At 46.7% G+C, this 26,953-nt stretch overlaps 1 protein-coding gene across 3 annotated transcripts in view; it reads right to left on the bottom strand.

The window, feature by feature from the left end:
• PREX1 (phosphatidylinositol-3,4,5-trisphosphate dependent Rac exchange factor 1) overlaps positions 1-26,953 on the bottom strand; it is a 346,981-nt gene that overhangs the window by 241,124 nt on the left and 78,904 nt on the right. The window lies entirely within an intron of this gene.

Below are 26,953 nucleotides of genomic sequence, written 5' to 3'. Positions count from 1 at the left end.
AGGCAATGACAAACTACGACCATTTTTGCACACAGCTTACCTCGCAGTCACAATCCTGTTCCATCCGCAGCGTCTGTCGGATTTTCCACCATTTGCACCGGAGTTACAGGAAGTGCTGCGGCTTTTGCGTAGCAAACATAAACTGGGTTTTAGCAGTTTATGTTTGCTACGCAAAAGCTGCAGCACTTCCTGTAACTTCAGCACAGATGGTGGGAAATCCGACCAGACTAAAACCCAGTTTACGTTTGCTACGCAAAAGCCGCGGCACTTCCTGTAACTCTGGCGCAGATGGTGGGAAATCCGACAGACGCTGCGGAGGGAACAGGATTGTGACTGCGAGGTAAGCTGTGTGCGAAAACGGTATACCTCTGAACATCTCTTGCCCTGAAAACCCTACAGGGTCACCATAAGCCAGCTGGGACTTTCTACCATCACAGCACAGACTAAACTGGTTTGGCCATAAATATATTTACACATACACTAAAACACATTAATTAATGCCTATTTATGCACCGAGCTCTGTGTAAAAAGTAGAACAACTCTAAAAAAAATTATACTCTTCTACACCCATTGATTTCAATGGGCATAAAAGGACTGTGCTGTAATGCTGTAACCCTGCATCTGTTCTCTTCTGAATATCTGCAGTTTTTGCTTGTAGAAAGCTAACACACTTTAAGGTAGTTCCATAAATATGTCAAACAGTACAATTTTTATATACTAAACTATAAATGAGGCATTTTATGTTGTTACAGCAGTGAAATGTGTTTATATTTGATAGGGAAGGAAGTATTGCATATGTTTTATTTCCCCCCCAAGAACTCCTCCCAGAGAGCCAGTGCGGCTTCAGAGCTAACAGGAGCACCACCGACATGGTATTTGTTCTCAGGCAGCTCCAAGAGAAATGCAGGGAACAGAACAAGGGTCTGTATGTGACTTTTGTCGACCTTACCAAAGCTTTCGATACCGTTAGCAGGAAAGGCCTGTGGCAAATCTTGGAATGTTTAGGATGTCCCCCAAGGTTCCTCAGCATGATCATCCAGCTACACGAAGACCAGCGAGGCCAAGTCAGACACTGCAACGACCTCTCGGAGCCCTTCCCAATAGGCACGGGTGTAAAGCAAGGCTGCGTTCTTGCGCCAACTCTCTTTACGATCTTCTTTAGCATGATGCTTCAAAGAGCCGCAGTAGATCTAGATGAGGACGATGGTGTCTACATCCGCTATCGCACCGATGGCAGCCTGTTCAACCTGAGGCGACTAAAGGCACACTCCAAGACAATGGAAAAACTCATCCGAGAGCTACTGTTTGCTGATGATGCTGCACTCGTCTCCCACTCGGTATCAGCTCTGCAGCATATGACGTCCTGCTTTGCAGAGGCTGCCAAGCTATTCGGCCTAGAAGTTAGTCTGAAGAAGACAGAAGTTCTCCACCAGCCTGCACCCCAGGAAGATTATCACCCTCCCTGCATCACTGTGGGTGAATCAGTTCTGAAGACAGTCCAGCAGTTCAGCTACCTGGGGTGCATCATCTCCTCAGATGCCAAGATCGACAAGGAGATTGACAACAGGCTGGCAAAGGCAAACCGTGCATTTGGCCGATTGCACAAAAGAGTGTGGAGCAACAAGCATCTGAAAAAAGGCACAAAGATCAATGTTTACAAAGCGGTTGTGATGACAACCCTCATCTATGGCTCCGAATCGTGGGTTTTATACCGTCATCACCTGCGACTCCTTGAGCGCTTTCATCAGCGCTGCCTTCGCACCATCCTCAACATCCACTGGAGTGACTTTGTGACCAACACTGAAGTCCTCAAGCGGGCAGAGGTTACCAGCATCGAGGCACTGCTGTTGAAGACGCAGCTGCGCTGGGCAGGGCATATTTCTAGGATGGAAAACCACCGCCTTCCCAAGATTGCCCTGTATGGCGAACTCTCCACCGGCCATCGAAATAGAGGGGCACCAAAGAAGAGGTACAAGGACTCCTTGAAGAAATCCCTTAGCACCTGTCACATCAACCATCACCAGTGGTCTGACCTAGCCTCAGATCGCAAAGCATGGAGGCACACCATCCACCAGGCTGTCTCTTCCTTTGAGAACGCACGCATAGCTGGTCTTGAGGACAAAAGGAGATTGAGGAAGAATCGCACTGCTACAGCACCAACCCCAAATCAGACTTTTCCCTGCAGCCACTGTGGCCGGACCTGCCTGTCCCGCATTGGTCTTGTCAGCCACCAGCGAGCCTGCAGCAAACGTGGACTATTGCACCCTTCTTAAATCTTCGTTCGCGAAGCCAAGCCGAGAAAGAGAGATTTCCCCCCCAAAAAAAATCAATTTAAAAAAACTGAAAACCCCCCCACATTTTTTGTAGCTTCCAGATTTTTGAAAATGTTACATCTTTATTCATATCAAAGCCCTACACTATAGTAAGACAGACACATTCAGCCCTGTCTGCAAAGCAGATCTCCTACCACAGACACACATTAAAACAGACCGTTTTCTAACATAGAGGGACCACAAATAAGATACTGGAAATAGGTGGCCCAATGCATAAAGAAAGCCAGGAAGAAACCAACAATGAATTGAAGCCATATGTAGCCTTCCCCGACACTACCACAAATAGCTCAGCATCCCTTACAAGACACAGGAAGGGTCTCTTTCCACCTGCTAATTTCATCCCCTTTGGAAGGTCTTCCTTCTGTCTTCTAAACATGAAACTGCACACATGGCTGGTCAGCAAAAGGAGCGTTTCCTGTGTTGTTCAAGCACCTTCCTCAAGGGAAGGAAGACAAAAGTCACATGACCTCCTCTGGTCCATCTGCCAATCTCTCTTCTCACACCTGAGCCTGTGTTTCCATCTCCTCCTGCATCTGAGATGGTTCAAGAAGGACAGATGGGAAGGAGGTGTACCTAGCAATTAAGGGAGCAATAGAGCATCTGCCTTGCATGCAGGCAGTGCCAGATTCAGTCCTCAGCATTTCCATTACAAACAGTCTAGTACAGAGGTGGCCAAGCTGCAGCTTGAGAGTCACATGTGGCTCTTTCACCCACATTGTATAGCTCTCAAAGTCCCCACCATCCTACCCTGTTGGTCAGCTTGGAGACGGCATCTGTCTCTTTAAATCACTTCTCCAAGCCAAGCCAGCTGACAACTTGGACAATGCATTTAAGGTTGCTTTCTTTCCACCTCTCCCTCCCCCCATCTATCTGCCTTCCTTCCTTGCAGCTCCCAAACATCTGCTATTCATGTCTTGTGGCTTTCAAACATCTGACATTTATTCTATGTTATGTTATGTTATGTTAACTCTTATGTTAAGCAAGTTTGGCCACCCCGGTGTAGAAGTAGGACTTATGGAAGTGCTCTGCCTGAAACCCTGGAGAGCTACTGCCAGTCAGAGTCAGCAGCACTGGCCTTCATAGTCTGACTCAGTAGAAGGTAGCTGCCTCTGTTCATATCATATGCCAAATGGCTGCATCAGATCCAGGATTCATAGGGGATCCAGCTTTATAGGGGACTGACCAGCAGCCACCTACTGCAATCTCACTTGTAAGAAAAAGAAGTTATGAGTTTTAAAAAGTGTGGAACAGCCTTTTTAAGCTTTCAAACTCAGGATATACTGATGACAAATCCAAACTGTTATTAAGACCCAGGATGCACAAGACACCAGGCAGCACTATAAACTGCAGGGCTGCAGAACTTCTACAGTCATCTGTACACACTCATCTTCCCTGCAAGCATGGTAACAATGATTTGTTAAGGAAAAAATACAACAATGTGTTCTCATCAAGGAATGCACTGCTATTACTTGCCAGGTATGTAAGCACATTTTGGAAGCAACTCATAACCATGTCATGATCACCTACAGAAGATGACAGCTTAACAGCCTTATGGATCCAGGCTACCGAAGCAGAAAGAGCCCTGCAGATCCTCTGGCTCTGGTTTGCCAGGTGCACAAATAGCCTTATAGTGCTTCTTTATTTATTAAAGAGAGCACCACTTGCAAGGAGGCGATGCAATGCCATACAATCTTAAAGGTCAGTGAAGACCTCTCTGGTTCTCATTACAGGCCTGTAATGAAGGTCCTGGAGGAGATAACATGTTCCACTCTGCCAACATCTGAAAGCTATAAATAGAGACAGGAGGGAGAAAAACAAAATAAAAAGATTGCACTTCTTGACCCTGTTATAAAGTTGAAAACTTGCAAAACATTTCAAAGTCAGCAGAAACAAATTTAGATTTCAAAAAAAAATCAGCAAAAAAACAAAGTTTCTTTGGAAATGCTGTACTTCCTGGAATTATTTTGTATAACCACACTGAGGATTAAAATTTAACTTTTTAGCACATTTTTATTCACCACCACCTCCTTCCTCAAAGGCGCTCCTTCAGCTAATTTATCCTTACAACCACCCTGCAAGGTAGGTTAGGCTGAGAGAGTGTGTCTGGCTCAAGGTCACCCAGTAAGGTCCCATGGCAGAGTGGGGATTTGAACTTGGACTCCTTAGATACTAGCTCAAAGGGCTAATAACCACAACACCATGGGATTTAATAACTGTTGGAAGCCTTGCAAATGGAATGCAAACAGACAACATCAACTCAGGCCTATTTCTCATATACTATCCCAAGCCTTGAATAAAAGGATCACCCTTCCTACTGATCAGAACTTCTCAGCTGCCATCTATGGCATTTCTGTCCCATTTGTAATGGTTGTCTGTCTCTTATCCAGCATCCTCCACCCAGATTTTCACTTAACTTTCTCTTGTTTTTAAGTGCCATTAAGTTGCAACCAACCTAATGGCAACTTCCACCAAGCAGCTTTCAAGGCAAGTGAGAAACAGAAGTGGTTTGCCATTGCCTTGATCTGCAGAGTCTTCCTTGGTGGTCTCCCTTCCAAGTATCAACCCTGTTTAGCTTCCAAGATCTGATTGAGACTGGGCTACACCACGTCACCTACCCTCCCTAACTCTTTCTTACAAGCTCATAATTCTGTTGTTTCATCTCTGCTGTTTCAAAACCTCCACTGCTTCTGGTTGCCTCACCAGTAAGTCAAGAGAGTTACTGTCCAGCTGAGACACATCAATCTCTCTCAGCTGCTTAGTAGATTCTACCCTTACTCATTATACTGGACACATGAAGCTGCCTTCTACTGAATCAAATCATTAGCCCATCAAGGTCAGTATTGTCTACTCAGACTGGCAGCAGCTCTCCAGGGTCTGGAGATGCTAGGGATTAAACCTGGGACCTTCTGCATGTCAAGGCAGATGCTCACCCACTGAGCTACAGTGGGGCAGGAGTGCCTACTACCAATTATTAAAGCATCTTGTCATAAAGCCAGTTGACAGCCAGTGTGGTGTACTGGCTAGAGTGTCAGGTTAGGAACTGGGAGAGCCATGCTTGAATCCACATTCTACCATGGAAGCTTGCTGGGTGACCTTGGGCCAATTGTACAGCCTCAGTATAACCTACTCATAGGGCTGTTCCGAAGATAAAATGAAGGAAAGGAGAATGTTGCAACTCCCTTTGAATCCCCATTGGTGAGAAAGGTGGGGTTTAAATTATGTAAATGAAATACATAAGTTGGCATAATGCTACAGAATTAGGAGCACTAAATATGTGCACATATTTTAAATCAAAATTAAGATTGTCAGAACACTATCTTCCTAAGAAGGTCTACTCACATTCCTATGGATGTCTGCTCAGTTGACCATATTCCCAGAAAAGAATTTTAGGATTGCACTGTAAATTATCTGCATTTGCCAGATAACTATGCATTTCCAAGTCTTTTATGTATGTCCTCTCTTCTCTCTCTTTTTTAAAGAACTTAGAACACCCTCCTTGCAGAGAGTCATTTGGTACCATCCATGACTGCTTTCCTAAGGATGGTTGAAACTTATTTACTTTAGCTGGTTTGGGAAAGGTTTGTATCCACCATTTGTATCCAATGTCTCTGGCCACCTCTGTTAACATAAGAACATAAGAAAAGCCATGTTGGATCAGGCTAATGCCCATCCAATCAACACTGTGTGTCATACAGGGGCCAAAAACCAGGTGCCATCAGGAAGTCCACCAGCAGGGCCAGAACTCCAGAAGTTCTCCCACTGTTGCCCCCTCCAAAGCACCAATACACAGCATCACTGCTCCATACATAATATTCCATCTATATCTTGCAGCTAATGGTCACTGATGGACCTCTGCTCCATATGTTTATCCAATTTCCTCTTGAAGCTGTCTATGCTTGTAGCCACTGCCACTTCCTGAGGCAGTGAATTCCGCATGTTAATTATTCAAGAAGTACTTCCTTTTATGAGTTCTAAGCATACTGCTCATTAATTTCATTGAGTGCCCACAAGTTCTTGTATTGTGAGAAAGGGAGCAAAGTACTCTACCTTCTCTATCCCATGCTCCTGTAGGCAGCTGGAAGAATTCTTGTCCAGTTTATCTTAGCAGTCAGCCCAGTTAAGGGGCTTCTCCAAACTTTATGGAAAGATTCATTGCCAAAATGAATACAAAAACAGTCTTGTAGCATTACTTCCCTTGCTTTTGAGAGAGAAGTGAAATTAACCAAGCCCTGGTAAAGCAGGAACTGAAAGCTGTACTCCTTTTTCCCAGCTCTGGATAACACATATTGAAGCTTCTGTAAAGCAGTCCTACTTGGGCCTTTGGACCCACACCCAACCCTTCCATTCTTATGCCTTGGGAACAGACAGTGCACTATGAGGAATTTGCAGGACAATCATACAACTGATATAATATGGTTAGCTTATATTATGCAAGACTATGAAGAGAGGCTATTATAGTTATGCACTCCCTGACATTTTGGGATTGGCTCCAGCTTCTGGGGCGGCCACTCTGGGGTTGACTCCGCCTCCCGGGGCAGCCATTTTGTCATTGCACCCACCATAATGTGTAAGAATTCCAAAGGTGCCTGCAGACTCAAAAAGGTTGGTGACTCGCTCCTGGTGTAGCTCTTTCACTTTTTAGGGTAACAATGCAGAGTAAAAAATCAGCCGCTGTGTGCTGCTCGCTCACCAACCAGCCATTCAACAAATTATACAATAAAATGCAACTTGTAATCACACAAAGGAATCATGAGTGACCCTATTTTTGCCCTAGATGAAGATCAAGTGGCTTCTCCCTGCACTGACTGCCCCATGGACATCAGCCTCAGCAGACGTGCCTTCAATATTGGCCACCAGTTAATAGGTCCTCTCCTTCCCTGTAATAATGAAATTATTGATTGATATATAGAACAAATGTGCAGAATTAACTGGGCCAGCTTTCGAGAGAAGAACCTGCTTTGACCTCAGCCACTGTCCCTCTCCCTTGGACAGTGTCAGAAGCTCATTATCATAGTGTTAATTTACACAGCTTTCCTCCAGTTGCTTCCAATACCCTGGTCAATTATTGAATGCTTCAGGGAGGCCGGTTACTGCACTTTGTCATCCTATCTTTTTACATAGAGGCTGCCCGAGTCCTTAATATGGGAAGGTAACTGTATAACAACATTCAGGATTTATAAAAGTGTAATCAAGAAGGAAAGTACAGTAATTTCACCAAGATACAGAGTTTCATAGTCCCTAGCACTTTACATCAAACTGGGGCATGGGCTCTGTTATGTTTTCACACACTGTGAGTAATGCACTTTCAGTCCACTTTCAGTGTGGCATTTCAAACAGTATGATCCAGTTGCAAAGTGAACTGGAAGTATTTGCTAGTAATCACATGAAGCTACATTCCACTGAATCAGACCTTAGGTCTATCACAGTCAATATTGTTTATTCTGATAAGAAGCTCTTTGGGGTCTCAGGCAGAGGTTTTTCACATCACTTGCTACCAGATTCTTATTAAAGAGACTCTTTTTAAATGCCTTCTCCAAGTTACACCCAAATAAAAGCCAAATAATATCAACTTTATTCGGGCTCAGCTACATCAGTAGCCAAAAAGAAACTCTAATTTATTTTCATCTTTAAAATAAAACCCCCAGTAATACCCCTAGTCTCCATCAGTGAGAAAGACAAGGTATAAATGAAGTAAATAATTATTTCATTCCACACACAGGCCCCCAAAGTTAGACCTGTTGAGGAGTTAACAGTCTAATTTGTCTCTCCTACTTAAGGTCAACAAACCAGGATTTCTGCCTCTTCTTTCTGGCGGGTAATTATACCCAAACTCAAGAGCACACAATTAAAGGGGCACTAGTCATGAATGTCTGTCCCAGTGGGCTGATCTGGCTGATCTAACTGGTACCTAGATCAAGATTATCCCTCGCCGGAGAAGAAAACTTCAACTAGTACAGCATTTAAGGATACATTTCAATTATGGTGTTTACTTAAAAGGATATGATTTTGACAGCAGGGATGCTGTTGCTTAAAGTGCTTCATACATTCTCAAAGTGTAATTCTTGCAGCAGTCCTGAAATGTAAGGCCGATGAAGAAGACGGGCCATGGCTCAGGAACAGAGCATCTGTCTGGTATGCAAAAAATCCCAGGTTCGGTCCCTAGCATCTCCAGTTAAAAGGGTCCATTGGCAGGTGATGAGAAAGACCTCTAACTTAAACTCTGGAGAACTGCTGCCAGTCTGAATAGACAATGTTGACCTGGATGGACCAAATGGCCTGACTCAATATACAGCAGCTTCACGAGGCTGAGACTGAGAAGAAGAGGTTTGGCTAAGGCCATCTGAATGTTTTCCTGCAGACATGGGATCTGCAATGGGTGCCCCCTAGATCCCTCCTCATTTTCTTGGCCATTGCACTCAACAGCTCCCAGTACCCAGAAAGTCTACCCATGCTTCAGTTTCCCAGCCTATCCGCACAGTTCATTATAGGCAGGTACACTAGTAAACAAGAGAAAGACCCAGCTGTAATCTCATAACCAGCTCATTCATTTTTTTAAAATAGCATACAATAATGTTAAATTTTGTGCAAAGGCAGACAGGAAGCATTAGGGATTTTGTTTCCCCTTCTGCTATTTTCTAATCGGCCTCCCCACCGCCCTTAGCTTTACACTCCCATCCCTTTCTTTATTATTTCCTGAATCTGTCTCGTCCAAGTACATAAAACTGCATGCCAAAGCCACTTGAAAGGGATTACTCATCGTTGATCGGAATGCCCCAGGGCTGTTTAGACAGATTATTTCTGACTTCATTACGATGCCATTATATTTTGATGCTGCAGACTGGTGGTGGTAGTGGGTTTTTTTCTTAATTTTCCTCCAGTCAAAATCCACTTGCTGTTATTTGTTTCCCTGTACAGCAGCTACCTGGTGGTGGTGGAAAGTGCTATTAAGTTGCAGCCAACTTATGGCAACCCCATGGAGTTTTCACGGCAAGAGCCATTCAGAAGTGGTTTGCCATTGCCTGCCTCTGAGTTATGACCCTGATATTCCTTGGAGGACTCCCTTCCAAATACTAACCAAGCCCAACCCTACTTGGCTTCAAAAATCTGATGAGAGTGGGCTAGTCTGGGCTAGCCTGGTCAGTGCACAGCAAACTACCAAGATAAAAACCAATCCTGCTTGCCAGCTTTACAATGGTGTGGAATCTCAGCTCCTGGGTATAAGAAGTTGGCAAGATGATCACATCGGTAGGCTTTTATAGAAAGATACAAAGTAATGACACGATGAGCGAAACATACAGACATTCTTCATTATGAGCTACCTGCCTCTTCCAGGCTGGTGGACCACACTCTAATTGGTGTCATTCTGTTTAGCAAGGGAAAAGATACATGGCTGAAAAAAGCAACATTCAATGTTGTGATGCTGTGAAACTCCTTGCCACAAGAGATTTGCCGGGCTTGGCTTCTTCCACCTCACTTGCAATGGAAGTGGTTTTATTCTGAATCATAAAATACCAAACAGGAGAGGAGACCCTGCCATTAGAACAGTTTCAGACTTCAAATTCTGGGATACTGTTAAAGGAGAACAACTCATTCACTATTTACAGCACAATCCTCTATAAATTTGCTCCAAAATAACTCCCATTGATTTTGGTGGAACTTGCTTCCAAGTTAGGCTTCCCAAATCCCCCGCCTGGGCGGGGGCCCCCTGATTTGGAGCCTCCTCCCCCCGCTTGCCAAAAATCTGGAAAGCGGGGGGGAAATGGCAGCCCTTCCCACCTCCCGGAGACAAGAGGAGCCGAGTGCGAGTGGGCCTCTGGCTGGGTTGGCTGCGCGCCAGCAGGATGAGCTGAAGCTGGGCGCTCCTTCTCAGAGCCCTTTTCTCTCTGGTTCCCCTCCTGCGAGTCCTGCCTCAGCCCAGCTGGCTGGGGGCTCTTCCGCGCCCTGTTGGTGGAGCGCCGGCTGTCCCCGAAGGGAGGGAGGGAAATGCACATGTCCTGCCCCTTCACTAAAAGTGTTCTTTGTCGGCTGGATGTCGCAGAAGACTACAAGTCCCATGCTGCTTTGCGCGCTAGCAAAAGGTTGCGCTCTCTCTCTGCGGCCGGCGGACGGGTCGGAGCGAGTCTTGGGGGCATCATGCTGGCTTTTGGCGCAAGAGGCATGGGACTTGTAAGAGGTGGCGAGTGTTGGGTCGCTGTGACACCCGAGCGCCCCCCGTCTTTGCCTCTTCCCTTTCGTGCACCCCTCAGGTGCCTCTTCTCCGACAGTTCTCCAGCCGAAGGCTTTAGCGCAAGAGGCACGGGGCTTTGGTGCAAGAAGCTTTTGGCACAAGAGGCACAGGGCTTTTGGCATAAGAGGCACGGGACTCGCAAGAAGTGGCAAGCGTTGGGTCGCTGTGACACCCGAGCGCCCCCCGTCTTCACCTCTTCCCTTTCGTGCACCCCTCAGGTGCCTCTTCTCCGACAGTTCTCCAGCCAAAGGTGACGAGGCAGGGGCGGGCATCGGCAATGGCTGAGACTGTAGCGGACACCAGGCGCCTTATCACCAAGCCGCAGAACCTGAACAAAATGACATTTTAAAAGGTATGCTGTCCCTTTAAATGTAATGACCAGAACTCCTTTGGAGTTCAATTATGCTTGTCACGCCCTTGTTCCTGGCTCCGCCTCAATGTCTCCTGGCTCCACCCCCAAAGTCCCCAGATATTTCTTGAATTGGATTTGGCAACCCTATTCCAAGTAAAAGTACAGAAGATTTTAGTCCTCATTTGTGATTGGATCTCCAAACCCACTGGAATTTTCTGGTTCAGGCTCCACAGTTCCTTGAACCATCACGGATACTGCTGGCTTTTAGGCCTAGTCATATGACATTTCTGGCTCTTGTTTTCTGTTTGACTTCACATGGACTGTTTTACAGACCAGAGGGGATGACTGATAGGTATCAATTAACAATGCATTTTCCTAGGTAAATGTGAGTCACAGTAGGCTTCAGATTGTGGCCATGATGAGGGGGAAAGTTATCTTTCCCCACACATACACACACATACATTTTTCCTGGCTTCACATAGTCCTTCCTTGTCTTGTGGGGAAAACATCAGGTGCCTTGCAACAAACATGTATGTTTCCCAAAACAACAGCTCCAGTGGAACATTTTGGGAACAGGAAAGAGTGCTTAGAGGGGAGGATGACTCCCCTGCAGTTCCACTCTGAATCAGGGCCTTGCATCACTACTATTTACCAAAAAGCTGAAGAGCCAATCACCGAACTTCCAGTGTCCTCTTGTCTGCTAGAGCCAGATGAGTAGCCATGTTAGTCTATCTGCAACAGTAGGAAAGAGCAAGACGAGTAGCACCTTAAAGACTAAAATTTTCAGCACGGTATAAGCTTTCATGGATTACCACTCACTTCTTTTATGCTGTGACCCTTGGTGTCGTACATTTTTCTCATTTTGTGTGTGGCTTTAGAAGTTTCCAAAAAAGAAAACTAAGCAGTTCACAAATGTTATAAATAAACCAGTTCTCTAATCCACAGCTGATATTTGACAATCAGCACTTGCAAGGAAAAAACGAGAACTGCTGATTGGCTTTGGTGCAGGCTCTGCAGACAAGAGATGGGGCAGGCCCCATGCATTCTTGGTTCAAATGCAAATCAGAACAAAAACCCACCCTGTGGCATCATTGCCAATCAAGATTTATGACCTGAGAGAATACAAAGGCTACTAAGCACTCTCTCCCCCAAACTTCATCCTTTTCAACTCCTAAAATCTTTAAATTTTCAGTGGATAAACTTTCTTGGCTTGGTGAGTGCTGACAGCTTTTCAATTAGATAGTAAAGTTCTGTTCAACCCAAGTACTTCTGTTGTGCTTCAAAGAAGGAAGCCCCCAAAAATCAGGTGGGAACTGCAATCAAGGAGGATCAATAATAAAGCACTTCAAATTTCCACTGACTTCACTGCAAGAATTGAGCATGCACATAGATATCACCCAATAATTATCAATGGGATATTTAATGAGATCATTCCCTTCATTGTTGCTTTTAATTTTGCCTTTGCGTTATTTATTTACGTGCAGTCCGCAGCTCTTTTAATATAGTGTAATCTGAAAACAGCCTAAACATTTTCTGAAATAAATAACTGCAGTGCACGCCTCTAAAATGAAGAGGTACAGTCATAACAATTGCCACAAGCTACAGATGATAGGATAAAAACTGCATTTAATAGCAGCTGTTTTCACAAACAGTTTGCATATATTCTCTGCTTATTTTATTTTCCACCAGTGGCAAAGAGTAACTGCTCCAGGTAGCAAACTGTACAAGGTACTGTGTACAATTTTCCACCTGAAACAGTTATCTGCACAAGGTAATGTGCTCTCACTCTTACTGTAGAAGCCAGAGAAGCAAAACTGCACCTGGTCTCATCTCATGTGAGGGGTGGCTGAGGGGAAGCAGAGGAGCAGGAATGGCAGAACAATGCTGATATATATTCTATTAAACTGAATAACTGCAGAAAAGGGGAGGGGGGACAGAAACTTCCCACTTTAAAACTAGTTAAGACAGCCCTTTTCAAATGCTCCAACAGTGAAGTGCACAGTGCACATGATAAAAAAACAACAACGACGGTATGGTCACCATCTTGTGCAAATGGGAAAAACGCAAATTTGTCATACGCATACAGCTTTGGTATGTACCAATGGAACCTCAGGTTTTTGATGGAACACGTTTGCATGTATCAAAGCTGCATACACATGGAAAATACATGCGTTGCACCATGCATACAAATAACTGTTGGGAGGGGGCTGTGACTTAGAGACAGAGCATCTGTATGGCATGCAGAAGGTCCTGGGCTCAATCCCTGGCATCTCCAGTTAAAAGGATCAGGTAGTGATGTAATAAAACTCTGAGACCTTGAAGAGCCCCTGACAGTCTGAATAGACAATACTAATCTTGACAGATTCATACTCTGATTCAGCGTAAGGCAGCTTCGCATATGCTCATCAAGAGGATCCAGCACATGAGCCTGCAGTGTCAAAAATCAAGCATCTGGAAAGGGATAAGATGACCTCGCTAACAAGGACTGAACACCACTGCCTTGTCAAAACTGTTTTACACAGTTGAAATGGGACTCTGTGGCACAGTTCAGACACCAAGCTGGTGATGCTCTTCACAAAGTTGAGTATATACCCCTCTTCTCCATCATTTACACACAGCTTCAGGCTCAAAATGAACACCATGTGGCCTGTATGCACAAAGATCCAATTTGTGTGATTCTTTCCCCACAAAAAAGGGAGGAAAGTAGTATATGGCTTCTGTATAATACAGCTACACAGTGCATTACATGCATTGAAAAAAAGGCATCCATGTGCCTTCTCCAGTTGAAGCACACCACCAGGCAGATAAATATATGACATACTTATACGCAGTGCTTTTCTGGTAGCAGGAACTCCTTTGCATATTAGGCCACACCCCCTTGATGTAGCCAATCCCCCAAGAGCTTACAGTAGGCTCTGCAATAAGAGCCTTGTAAGCTCTTTAAGGATCGACTACATAAGAGGGGTGTGGCCTAATATGCAAAGGAGTTCCTGCTACCCCAAAAGCCCTGCTTATACTTTATGTACTATGCCACTATTTAAAAAGTGAAAATTCCAAGGTGGCCACCATTAAGGTAATTAGGTATAGCAGAAGTTAGATTACAAAGTCCTCCAGAGAAAAACTATTTATTCTGTTTTTTCCCCATGTGTGTCTCCAAAAGTCTTTTAATTTCCACACCCCTTCCAAGGAACACAACAACTGACGCGTCCCGGCCTAGCAACTTTTTAACATTTTATGGCGCCTTTCTCCCCACTAAAGACTCAAAGTGGCTTATAACAACCCTTCCCCTGTTTTATGCTCACAACCACCACCCTGAGAGGTTGATTAGGCTGAGAAGGACTAGCTCCCCATCACCAAGCCAGTTTCCATGGGACAGTGGGGATCTGAACCTGGCTCTCCCAGATCCTAATCTGACTCTGTAGTCACTATCCTATGCTTGCTCTCCCATAGATATGATTCTGGGTTGTACCTGTATTGATCAAATGTATATACCTGGAACAGGAAAGGATTATAAAATGTTATAAATCAGGGGTGTCAAATGTGCAGCCTGCGGGCCTGATCCACCCCCCACAGGGTTTGTATACAGCCCATGAACAACTGGCCATCATCTGCTTCCTTCTTCCCACTGCTTTTTGTATTTCTCCCATGTGATGCAGCCAAGCAAAGCAGCTTCTCACTCTTTCCCTTATACCCAAGGGAGAAGGAGGGAAGCGTCTCAGAAAATGGGGGAGCTGGGTTCTTTAGCTCTGCTGTGCAACTGAGAGATCCTGGGGGGCAAGGCTCTCTCAATCACACAGCAGAGCTACAGAACCAAGCTCCTCCACTGGTTGAGGCATGTCCTCCCTTTGAGAAGAGGAAGGAGGAAAGAGGAAAGGAGTCAGAGGCTGCTTTGCTCGACTGCCTCAATCCCACAGGAGAAATACAAAGAAAGCACCTTTAGGACCAACTCAGTTTTATTCAAGGTAAGAGCTTTTTGCCTTGCTACTTTGGGGGGAGGGGGAAATGTTATTAAGCTCATTTTGCCAGCACTCTCCTGGGTGCAATTGGGTTTCCTCCCCCTTTTCACTGTATTCATGCCCTCATGATCCAGTCTTTCTCAGCAGGAAAGCATGTGAACTATTTAGAAGAGGAATAACAACAAGCCAGTGAGATGGATTCAGCTGAATGTGTGTGTCCAGACAAGTTCACTCAGCACATTTATTTTGCAGACTGGGGATTTTGAACCTAGGCTTTCCAGATAGTAGGATGATACTGACCACTATATATTGCTGTCTCTCTATTCTTGCACTGCCTCATAGGAGTTGCTGGTATTTTTCTGGGGAAGACTATAATTTTGTAGATAAACACATAACCCACAGTCTGTGTCATGGTGCCTTCATATGTTCTTGACAAGCACATAAAGCAACTTATGCATAAAAGTTCATGATGCCCAGCCATTTCATGTTTTCCCCTGGATCCTAGGGCACAGAGCACTAACCATGAGATGTTTGTAATGAATGTCAATAAATCAGAAGTAGGTTTGCAACTTACAGATACACATCTGAACACCACCTGAACTGCATACTCAAGTTTGCTACAGCACAGACACCGTCTCCAGATTTTGATGCAATAATTCAGAGCAAGAGATGCCAGTTATCAGAGACTATTAAACAAAATATTGTAAGTGTGCTAATGTTTTAAGTATGTTTTATTTTAAGTTAAAAACATCTTTAACTATGTTTGTCTGCAACATACACAAAACCTTGGCATTATATTTTATAACACACACGGCCAAGCCCAACAAGTTCTCATTCATATCAGATCCGTCCATCATAACAAATATTATAAGTAATCCAAAGGAGAATTTCTCCACCACCATCCCCCAAACCATTTTAGATATACCACAATAAATCCACATTATATCGTTAAAAATTATCTCTTCTCCCCAGTGTCATATTGTAATAACATTGTAAGGAACTTTGGAAGATTTACAGACTCCTTGATGAACATGGGGTAGGGGGAAGACCATAATGCAACTTCAATAATGCCAAAAAGAAACCAGAATTGTCATGAAAGCAAACCAGAACTGCATGTTTGCCAAGCACTGGCCACAGTTACAAGTGTGGAGTTCTGAGCACAACAGAACAGAACTACTTGAAATAGGGGGTGTAATAATATAATACTACCACTTCACAATCAGGGTCCTTTTACTAAAATCCAAAGGGAATCTTCCTTTTCTAAATCAGTCGGGATGTGAAAGGAGGGAGGGGAGGGGAGGCTTCAACTTTGCACAGCTCTGGGGTTCCAAGTAGAAATGTTTCAATCAAAGCAAATTGCACGGGATTTCAGCCAAGGGACACAACATTTCCAGCAAAGCAAGAATGCCAGAGCACATTTCTGAATCCTACAATATGTCCCTTGATTACTACGGAGCAAAAATCTCAATGAATTAAAACTCTGCATACATTTAAGAGGCACTGCCAGACTTTCAGCTCAGTCAAAAAGGCCAATGCCTAAGTGCCTATGAACACTGGATTTGCAACTTTTATTGCAGGTAATGTAAGGTTGTGGGGGGGGGGAGCCATACCAGAAACACATCCTCACTCTACGTCATGCAGGAGAATAATCTTTGAAGTTCTCAAACATGCTTATTACTAGAACAAAGCAATAGACAAGTGCACCTTTAAGACCAACTAAGTTTTATTCAGAATGTAAGCTTTCGTATGCTCTTAAGCAGACTTTATCAGATGAAGTCTGCTTAAGAGCATACGAAAGCTTACATCCTGAATAAAACTTAGTTGGTCTTAAAGGTGCACTTGTCTACTGCTTTGTTTTATTGCTTCAGACCAACACGGCTGCCTACTAGGATCTATGCTTATTACTAGACAGAGCCAGTGTGGCATAGTGTTTAGAGCAGGGGTCCCCAGCTATGTCTGAATTCCAAAGGTGCCCATAGGATCATAAAGGTTGGAGAGTGCTGTGCTAGAACACTGTATGAGGATCTGGTCAACCTAGGTTTGAATCTCTGCTCTGTCATGGAGGCTTGCTGGATAGCCTCGGGTGAGTCGTTCTCTCTCTGCCTAACCAATCTGCTGCAAATATGAAACAGACATGGGGAGAACGATGTTGCAAGCTGCTCTGTGTTCCCATTGAGGAGGAACACAGGATATAAATACCTTAATTAACAACTCAGGACTAGAAACTTTAGAATCTGCAACAGGAATACTGCAATCCTCCCCAGCCACGTCCCAGTGGAATCAAATAGACTGGGCTGAAAACCTATTCAACTCAAGGAAGCAGGGAGACTATCACCACAATCCTAAAGAGACTTACTCCAGTCTAAGCCCATTAAAATGAATAGGCTTAGACCGGTGTAACTCTCTTTAGGATTGCACTGTAAATCTTTGCTAAAAGTAAAAGATTCCCATTTCATTGCCAGGAACACTCTGTGGCTGCCAGGATGGAGTGTTTCTATCACTTTTCAAGGCATAAGAGCGTACGGGCCAATTCTGAGCTCACATTTCACACCTGTGATGATTTCTTTTTTTGAAATCCTTCCATGAAAAAGTTAACTTTTCCAGGAACTAGTCAAGGATCTTTGCTTACAGGAACGTCTCTGGAAAGGTTACTCAGATAATCCATCCTGGTACACCTTTTCCATAAATATAAGCCTTGAGGATCATTTTTCAAAAGTAATACACAAGGCTGTACTTCAGCTCCCATTATAATGGAAGGAAAAAGTTTCTCACTCTTGGGGGAAGCAAAATAAACTGTACTTCACTCATGGTGACCATAAATTACATGCAACCTAACCCTGTGCATATTCACTAACAAGTAAATTCCACCAAGTTCTCTAGTAAGCATACACAGGATTACAGATCTGGAGTCCATTTCTATGTCTATTCCCCCCACCCCTCCGAATTGTTCCACTATATTCAAAAGAGGCTTATTCTCAATTAAATATGTATATATCATTTGCAATCTTGAGGTAGCAACTTGTCTGGAGCAGTGGGGATGCTTTGCAAAGACCCTCACTGTGGTTAGTCCAGCCTTTCTTTTTCAGAAGTAAGCTCCCTCTCCCACTTACAAATAAAACCCTTCTGCAAGCTGAAGTCTGTGCATGCAACTGATTGGTTAGTGTTAGTCTCTTCTTCGTCACTAAATGAGCACACATCTTCCAGGAGCACTTCTGAATTTTTATTTTAAAAATTCTTTTTAATTTTAATGGATAGGTGCATGCACGTGCAAACACTAAAGCAGCACTATCAAAAAACTACGAGTCATGAAGTGGTGGGGTAGGGTGGGGTGGGAAGAAGCAATGTTTGCTGGTCCTTAAACCAGTCACGAATATGAAATAGATGTGGACTTAACCCATGGCCAAGAAGCCTGCTGTCAGCTTAACAAGCTGGCTGGGAGACCCTGGGCCAGCCATACCCTGTCAGCCTAACTTACCTGACAGGATTGTTGTGAGAATAAAATGAGAATAATGCAAGCTGCTTTGGGTCCCCATAAAGGAGAAAGGCAGGGTATAAATTGAGTAAACAAATAAAATAATAAAGTAGTAACTTCTCTAATTCCTCCTGGTTCCTTCTCTTTTTTCATCCCTGGGGCTTTCTGCAGCAAATGTCATTGCAATGCAGAGGAGGCTACTCAAAATGACAAGACATTTGTTAGGAAGCCCAGAAAGCTCTTAATCACCATAGCCTGGCATAATTAAAAGAACCTTGAAATCAACAGGAGATATTACAGCATGGGATATAAAGACTGCAGGTAGGAGTTCTCAGTGTCTATGCATATCTGAGGAATGCAAACCGCTCTAATCTGGTTAATTTTTCTAGACATTTTGCATCTGCATCTTTCCTTTTAAAAAATTCAGATGGGCTTTGCAAGGCGAAGAGAGATCCTATGCTAGCTCTCCTCTCAACTAGTGCACATGTGAGCAGGCACAGACTGAAGATGCAGGGAGGAGAGAGTCCAAATCCCTGGCTAGACAGCGATTCCCACTTGAACTTAGTACTTCACTCCAAATGGCATTGTCAGTCATGCACCATCTCGCCTTTTTACAAGGCTTTGTAGAATCATGCTAGAAAGGTGCACATGAGACCGGAGGGGAGTGACAGCATATGTATTTCATGAATAAAAAGGGTTGCCAATTTTATCAGCCCTTGTTTCCGTGCCTTTAACGGCATCTTGATCTGCAGCCACTGAAAAATTTCTGCTGATGATTTCTGAACCTTAACCAGAAGCTGCTGTTCAGGGCAGGCCCTGCTTACGCAGTAAATAGAAAAGGGAGAAAGGCAGCATGCTATAGCCCAGTCCCATCAGAGAAGGTAGGCAAGATTGGTACTTGGTTGGGAGACCACCAAGGAAGACTCTGCAAAGGAAGGCAATGGGAAACCACCTCTGCTTCTCACTTGCCTTGAATGACCCTTGCTGGGATTGCCATAAATTGGCTGCGACTTGACAGCAATTAAATAGGAGTCGATTGCACCTTTAAGACCAACTTAGTTTTATTCAGAACGTAAGCTTTCGTGTGCTCTTAAGCATACTTCATCAGAGGAGGAATCCGGCACAGTGAATTCCTCATCTGATGAAGTGTGCTTAAGAGCACACAAAAGCTTACATTCTGAATAAAACTAAGTTGGTCTTAAAGGGAGTAGGAAAGGGTGATGAGGATTTCCTTTGGTTTAGAAGTATCAAACTAGGCATGACAGGAGACGCCAGTTTAGTTATGTGTCCTCTCATTCAAGTGTAAACTGGAAGGAAGAGGGGGACTGTTTGGAACACAGGGGAGGGGAGCTAAGTCCTGCCTCTCTGTCACCTTACGTCACTCTTGTCTATCTGACCATGACCAGCTTGCTACGAGTACCAAAGCCAGGATTAGGGATAAACCTTAACCAACCAGAGAAGATTGAAGTAGAACTTAGCTCCCATAGCCCTTCACCCACCTCCTGCTTCACACAAGAAGACATGACAATAAATACAGGCAGAGCCTTCAAGTCATATACAAGTTTGACCCATGAAGATCAATTGCATCAAACAGCCCTCTTATAAAGGTTCTAATGATTTACCCATTGACAGAACATTTAAGGGGACCAGGGCAACTCAAAACTAAAATAATGAAATAAATAAATAAATCATAGCAGCAGGAGGTGGCACAACAGTATGTGTGGAAAGTGCTGTCAAGTTACAGCTGAGTTATAGCAGCCCCTTACTGTTTTCAAGGCAAGAGAGGAACAGAGGTGGTTTCCCATTGCCTTCTTCTGTGTAGCGACCTTGAACTTCCTTAGTGGTCTCCCATCCAAGTACTAACCAAGGCTGACCCTGCTTAGCTTCTAAGGTATGATGAGATCAGCCTAGCCTGGGCCATCCAGATCAATTCTTTGTTGTCTTCTAATTGTACCAGAGGCTGTTTTCTTCTTCACATGGACTATGTCAAAACTGGGGGGAGGGGAAGGAAATGGAACTCTAGAAAAATTCTCCCTTTGTGCCTAGAGAGGAGAAACCATTCCCTACCTGGTTGAGAACCAGTTTGGTGTAGTGGTTAAGTGCGCAGATTCTAATCTGGGAGAACTGGGTTAGATTCCCCACTCCTCCACATGCACCTGCTGGAGTGACCTTGGATCAGTCATAACTCTCTCTGAGCTGTTCTGCTCAACAGCACTTCTTGAAAAGGTCTCTCGGCCCCACCTACTGCACAGGGTGTCTGTTGTGGGGAAGGGAAGAGAAAGGAAACTGAAGCCACTCTGAGACTCCTTCAGGTAGTGAAGGGCAGGGTATAAATCCAATCTCTTCTTCCTCCTCCTGATGACAATATTCCTGATGACAATAAGTTGCTGAGTCCCATGGGTTGGGAGAAGAAGATAAGAAGACATTGGATTTATACCCCGCCCTATACTCTGAATCTCAAGAGTCTCAGAGCAGCTTACAATCTCCTTTACCTTCCCCCCACCCCACAATAGACACCTTGTGAGGTAGGTGGGGCTGAGAGAGTTCTCACAGAAACTGCCCTTTCAAGGACAACCTTTGCCAAAGCTATGGCTGACCCAAAGCCATTCCACCAGCTGCAAGTGCAGGAGAGGGGAAACAAACCCGGTTCTTCCAGATAAGAGTCCACACACTTAACCACTACACCCAACTGGTTCTCAAAAGAAGGACAGGTTTCTTACCTGTAACTGGTGATCTTCGAGTGGTCATCTGTGCAATCACACATATGGGTAATCCGCAGGATTGGTCCCAACCTCGGAGAGTTCAAAGCAATCTTGATCGCAGATCTGGCGCGCCTCCCACTCGTCTTGGGGAGGAGGCAGGCACTGCGCATGCCTGGACGAGGGGGAGGCGCCTAGCCACTCAGTTTCTTCCCGCCGCCGGACAGGTGGAAAACGAATGTGCTAGATGAGCGTCCAGCAGCGGGGAAGGCTGGGTGGGTCTGTGTGATTGCACAGATGACCACTCGAAGATCACCAGTTACAGGTAAGAAACCTGTCCATCTTCTTCGTGGTCTCTGTGCATTCACACATATGGGTGATTAGCGAGCTATTTCTTCGGAGGTGGGTGCTGGATCTGTAAGAATATGCATGGTTAGGACAAAAACATAAAGAGTATAGTACTCACGATGGTTAGTCGAAGATGGAGCGCAGCACTGCTTGTCCGAAGGAGGCATCACGCCGGGCACGGACGTCAAGAGCGTAGTGCGAGGCGAAGGTAGATGTAGAGGACCAGACGGCTGCAGCGCAGATGTCCTCTATAGGGATGCCCTTCATGAAGGCTGACGAGGTAGCCACGGCTCTGGTCGAGTGGGCTCGTATGTGTTGAGGAACTGGCTGTTTCGCCAGTTGGTAGCAGAGTTCAATAGCGGCAACGAGCCACTTGGAAAGTCTCTGAGTAGATATTTTGCTGCCCTTGTTGTGGGCGGCGTACGCGACAAAGAGTCTAGGGTCTGTACGGAATTGGCGGGTTCTGTCTATGTAGAAGGCTAGAGCCCTACGTGCGTCCAGGTTATGGAGCGCCCTTTGCCCTGCATCCGCGGGGTGCTGAAAGAAAGCTGGTATGGTTGATTGTCTCCCCAGGTGAAAGGGAGAGACGACCTTTGGCAGGAATGTCGGGTCGGGTCGGAGGACCACCGTGCTATTGTGAAAGATCGTATATGGTGGGTCCGCCCTGAGTGCACAGATGTCGCTGGCCCTCTTGCCTGTGGTGAGAGCCGTGAGTAAGGCTGTCTTCCATGACAGCAGGTGTAGTGGAATAGAAGCCATGGGCTCAAAAGGCGGTTTCATGAGCTGGCTTAGGACGAGAGAAAGGCTCCAGGTAGGAAGAATTTGTTTTGACTGGTGGGTGTAGGCGAATGATGCCCTTGAGGAAGGCTCTGGTAGCATGGTGAGAGAAGACAGTCGTGCCCCCAATGCGGGGGTGGAAGGCTGAGATGGCTGCCAGGTGAACCTTCAGTGAAGAGTATGAGAGCCCCGCCCTAGAGAGCGTTAGGGTATAGGTTAGCACCTGGGATATGGTGGCGCAGCTAGGGTCGAAGTTGTGTTGTGAGGCATAGTGAGAGAAACGCTTCCACTTAAGTAGATAGGATTTTCTAGTGGATGGCTTCCTAGAATTCACTAGGACCTGGCGGACCTCAGGGGGAAACTCTAGAAACTGATCCTCCAGGCTGTCAATTTGAGTGATGCCGGGTTGTGATGCAGGACCTTGCCGTTCTGTTGGGAGAGGAGGTCCTGTGCTTGAGGAAGTAGGAGGAATGTATTGTTGGACAGAAGCAGCAAGGTTAGGTTGTAAACCATGGCTGGCGGGGCCACCATGGGGTTATTAGAATGCAATTCGTGCGGTCTACTTGAATCTTCTGTAGAACTCTGGTGATAAGTGGAACGGGAGGAAAGAGGTAGTGGAATGCTCCCTTCCACGTTTGGAGGAAGGCGTCCCCTTTGGAGAGTTGAGACGGAGGACCCCTCATGTAGAAGTGGATGCATTGGGCATTTGATGGTGAAGCAAATACATCTACTTTCGGGGTCCCGAAGATGCTGAAGATCTGTCGGATGTATTTGCTGTTGATGGACCACTCGTGGTTGTTGGTCGAGTGGCGGCTCAGGGCATCTGCCTGGGTGTTTTCGGTTCCTGGTAGGTGAACAGCCGTGAGGAAGATGCCCTGGCTTATGCTCCAGTGCCACAACGCCAGGGCCCTCTTGCAGAGTCTGATGGAGGCGGTGCCTCCCTGCCTGTTGATGTAGAAGACCGTGGCGATGTTGTCGGAGGTGACCTGGACGTGCTGGTTCCTCAGCGATGGGAGGAAGGACCGTAAGGCCTTGTGCACTGCGAGGAGCTCTAAGCAGTTTATGTGGAGAGAGCGTTCGTAGTCTGACCACTGGCCCTGTACTGTGAGGGCTCCCAAGTGGGCTCCCCATCCCCACTTAGAGGCGTCTGTGGTGACAATCACCGAGGGGGGTGCCTGTTTGAACGGCATGCCCTTGCGGAGGTGACGTTCCATTGTCCACCACTTGAGGGATGTTATGATGTGTGGCGGGAGGGTGAGTAGCGTGGACTGGTGCTGTGTGTGCGGATGGAAGGTCCTGACGAACCACATCTGCAGGGGTCGCATGTGGAGCTTCACGAAGCACAGAACTGCGGTGGTTGCTGCCATGAGGCCTAACATTCTCTGGAATGTGAGGGCTGTTTGAGATCGCTGGGCGATGATGGTGGTGGCCAGAGACTGTATACCGAGTACTCTGTCCTGAGGTAGGGAGGCCGTTTGAGAGACTGTGGAGATGTCTGCTCCTATAAACTGGATTCGCTGGGTAGGAACCAGTTTGGACTTTGATAGGTTGACTTGGAGGCCTAGGGTGGCCAGGAGAGAGAGGGTAGCGGAGACGTCCAGTTGCAGCTGTTCCTTTGAGTGTGCGACGATCAGCCAGTCGTCTATGTACGGGTAAATTGATATGTGTTGCTGACGTAGTGTGGCTGCTACCACTGCCATACACTTGGTGAAAACCCTCGGGGCTGTGGATAGGCCGAACGGGAGGGAGCAGAACTGGAAGTGCTGTTCCCCGATGGCGAACCTGAGAAACCTTCTGTGACGGTGATTGATTGTGATGTGGAAATAGGCATCCTGAAGGTCTATGGACGCCATCCATGCTTGTTCTGGGATGAGCGGGAGGATTGCCTGGAGTGTGATCATACGGAATTTCTTGTAGGTTATGTGCAGGTTGAGTTTGCGGAGGTCGAGGATGGGGCGGAGTCCACCGTCCTTTTTTGGCACCAGGAAGTAACGGGAATAAAATCCGGTGCGATGGTATTGAGGTGGAACTGGTTCTATCGCGCCTTTGTGCAGCAAAGACGCGATTTCCGCCTGCAGGGGAGTGGACGGAGGTGTGGTGAGGAATCTGTGGTGTTTCGGAGTGGATGCGAATTCTATTAGGTAGCCCCTTTGAATGATGGCGAGGACCCAGGAGTCCGAAGTGATGTCTCTCCAGGCAGGGTAGAACGGTTGCAGACGAGTGTGTGTGGAAGGCTGCGGCTGATGGGGGGAAACTGGACGGCTCGGGGCAGGGTGGTCAAAGAGACGGTTTGGAAGTAGCTGCAGGTTTCTTGGCTGTTTGAGGGCGTCGGTGCTGAAAGGAGGGTTTAGATTGTGGTGGTTTGCGTCGCCATGGCTCCTGTTGTCTCGGGGACCTGGTTCCCTTATAATGGCCGGGCCTCCAGTTCCTGTGCCTGCTGAATTGGGTTGGATGTTGCGAGACTCCCAGTCGTTTCGCCCTCTTCCTGCCATCGTCTACCGATGTGAGAATGTCATCCGTAGTTGCATTGAATAAACCAAGGCCATCGAAGGGCAAATCCTCAACCTTGTACTTGATGTCAGGTTGAAGGGACGAGGATCTAAGCCAGGCGTGTCTGCGAAGGGCTATGGCTGAGGCCAAGGTTTTTGAGGAACACTGTGCAGCGTGACGAGCGGTGTTGATCTGCTGCTTGCTTACTCTGGCTAGCTCCTGCAAGGCATTGGTCGCTGATTTCTGGGATGCCTCAGGTAGAGATGGGATCAGTGTGTTAAGGAAGGTGGTCAAGTTGTAGGCGTATGCTGAGAAGCATGCCATGTAATTATGTATTTTAGTCGTGGCCGTTGTGAGGGAGTATATCTTCCTCCCAATGGTGTCGAGCTTTTTGCCTTCCCGTTCTGGGGGCACTGGGTGCCTGGTTTGTTTGGACTTCGACGAAGAATGGACAATGATCGAGTTCGGAGCCGGGTGTGTGAATAGAAACTTCGAGTCCGGTGCGTGTATCTTATAAAGGGCTTCAACCCTTTTGGATGTTGGTGGTACCGATGCCGGTTTGTCCCATGCTTCCTTGAGCGTTTCCAGAAGGACAGGGAGCATGGGAAGAGAAGAGCTTGATGGTAGATCCGCATGAACTAGGTCGAATACGACGTCCGAAACTCTGGGCGCGTCGGTGTTGAGCTTCAGGTTCAGTGAGTTCGCCATATTCGAGACGAGGTCGAGGTATGACTTTGGGCCCTCTGACGGCGATAGTTCCGCTGGCTTTGCTATGTCGGAGTCCGGAGACTGTAGGTCCGAGCCCGAAGAGTGGTCGGAGAGTTCCTGCTCGGAGTCGTCCTCGGTTTCTTGGTGCGGGTCAGGCTGGGGTTGGAGGGGTGCCGGCTGTTTGTCAGGAACAGCGCGCACGGATTCGAGTGTTGAAGGGAGTTTCGGTTCGGCGCTACGGCGCGTGGGTTCGTCACGATGCCGAAGCAATGTGTCCAAATCAGGGTGATGTCTGCGTGGAGACACATCTCGGTAACGGGTTCGGTCTGGTCTGTCCATGCGGTCCCGGTACCGAGGAGAGTCATGATAGCTGCGGTAGTGACGGTCTCTCGGGTCTGTGCGGTAGACCTCGTAGGACGGAGATCGTCGGTGCCGTCTTCGGTCCCGAGGGGACGGGGACCTGGACCTCGATGGGGAGTAATAATAGTATCTCTCCCTGCGGCGGCTGTGTGACCGTCGGCGACTGCGGGATCTTGGTCTGGTTGGAAGGACTCTAGGAGTCGAAGGCTCTCGGGTCAGAGCGTGGGCGTCCAGTGGTTGTGAGAGATCCACGAATTTACGAGGGTCGAGAGGACGGTGACTGCTGACGGATATAGGAGAGTGGGTCTCCAGTATCTGGTCCGGTGGAGAGTTCGATATCGATGGGGACTTAGATGAGATGCGCACGATTTCTAACGGTGTGACAGACGGTGTTGCCGTCGACTTCGATGTCGGAGTTTTCGGGATCGAGCCCGAGCCGTCTGCGGTCGGGTTCGATGCCTTCTGTTTAGTTGCGGTCGAGCTCGTGGTCGGATTCGAACCCGAGTGTTGTCCGGTTTGATCTGATGGCCGGGTCTTAGGCTTCTTGGAGCTTACATTGCCCGTCGGGTCCGCGTGGGCAGAATCGGAGCGGCGGCGCTTTCTGGTGTCATCCGACTTTTTGGTGTGCTTGCCAGACTTGGGCTTGCAGGGACCTTGAGTCGCAGAAGCTGCCGACTGCGTCTCTCCCGCGAGAAGTGGGGAAGATGGCGCGAGTTGTTGTTGTCCGCCATGCGGCGTGGTCGGTCGGAGGGAGGTCTCCATAAGATGGCTCCTGAGCCTCGCGGCACGATTTTTGCGGGCCTGTTTGCCAAACTGGCTGCAGTGCACGCAGGAGTCTGTACGGTGAGTCTCTCCGAGGCAAAAAAGGCAAAGAGAGTGACCGTCGGACGAAGGGATTTTGGAAGCGCAGCGGGTGCAACGTTTAAAAGTTATTTTGTCCCTTCCTTCCATCCGCCCGGGGGGGGGGGAGGGAGAAGTCCGGAAAAATAGTAGAAGAGAGGTCTTTTTTTTTTTTTTTTTTTATACGATACCAAGGAGAAGGTGAAGATTGAAGCGAAGAATTGAAGCGAAGAGAAGGTGAACGTTGAAGATTGCAATGAAGAGTTGGAGATCAGCGAGGAAGGTGCGATCCGGTCGGCGGTAAGGAAGAAACTGAGTGGCTAGGCGCCTCCCCCTCGTCCAGGCATGCGCAGTGCCTGCCTCCTCCCCAAGACGAGTGGGAGGCGCGCCA

The sequence above is a fragment of the Heteronotia binoei genome, chromosome 2 (assembly GCF_032191835.1).
Source record: "Heteronotia binoei isolate CCM8104 ecotype False Entrance Well chromosome 2, APGP_CSIRO_Hbin_v1, whole genome shotgun sequence".
Lineage (NCBI taxonomy): Eukaryota > Metazoa > Chordata > Lepidosauria > Squamata > Gekkonidae > Heteronotia > Heteronotia binoei.
This window is presented reverse-complemented; position numbering and strand designations above follow the sequence as displayed.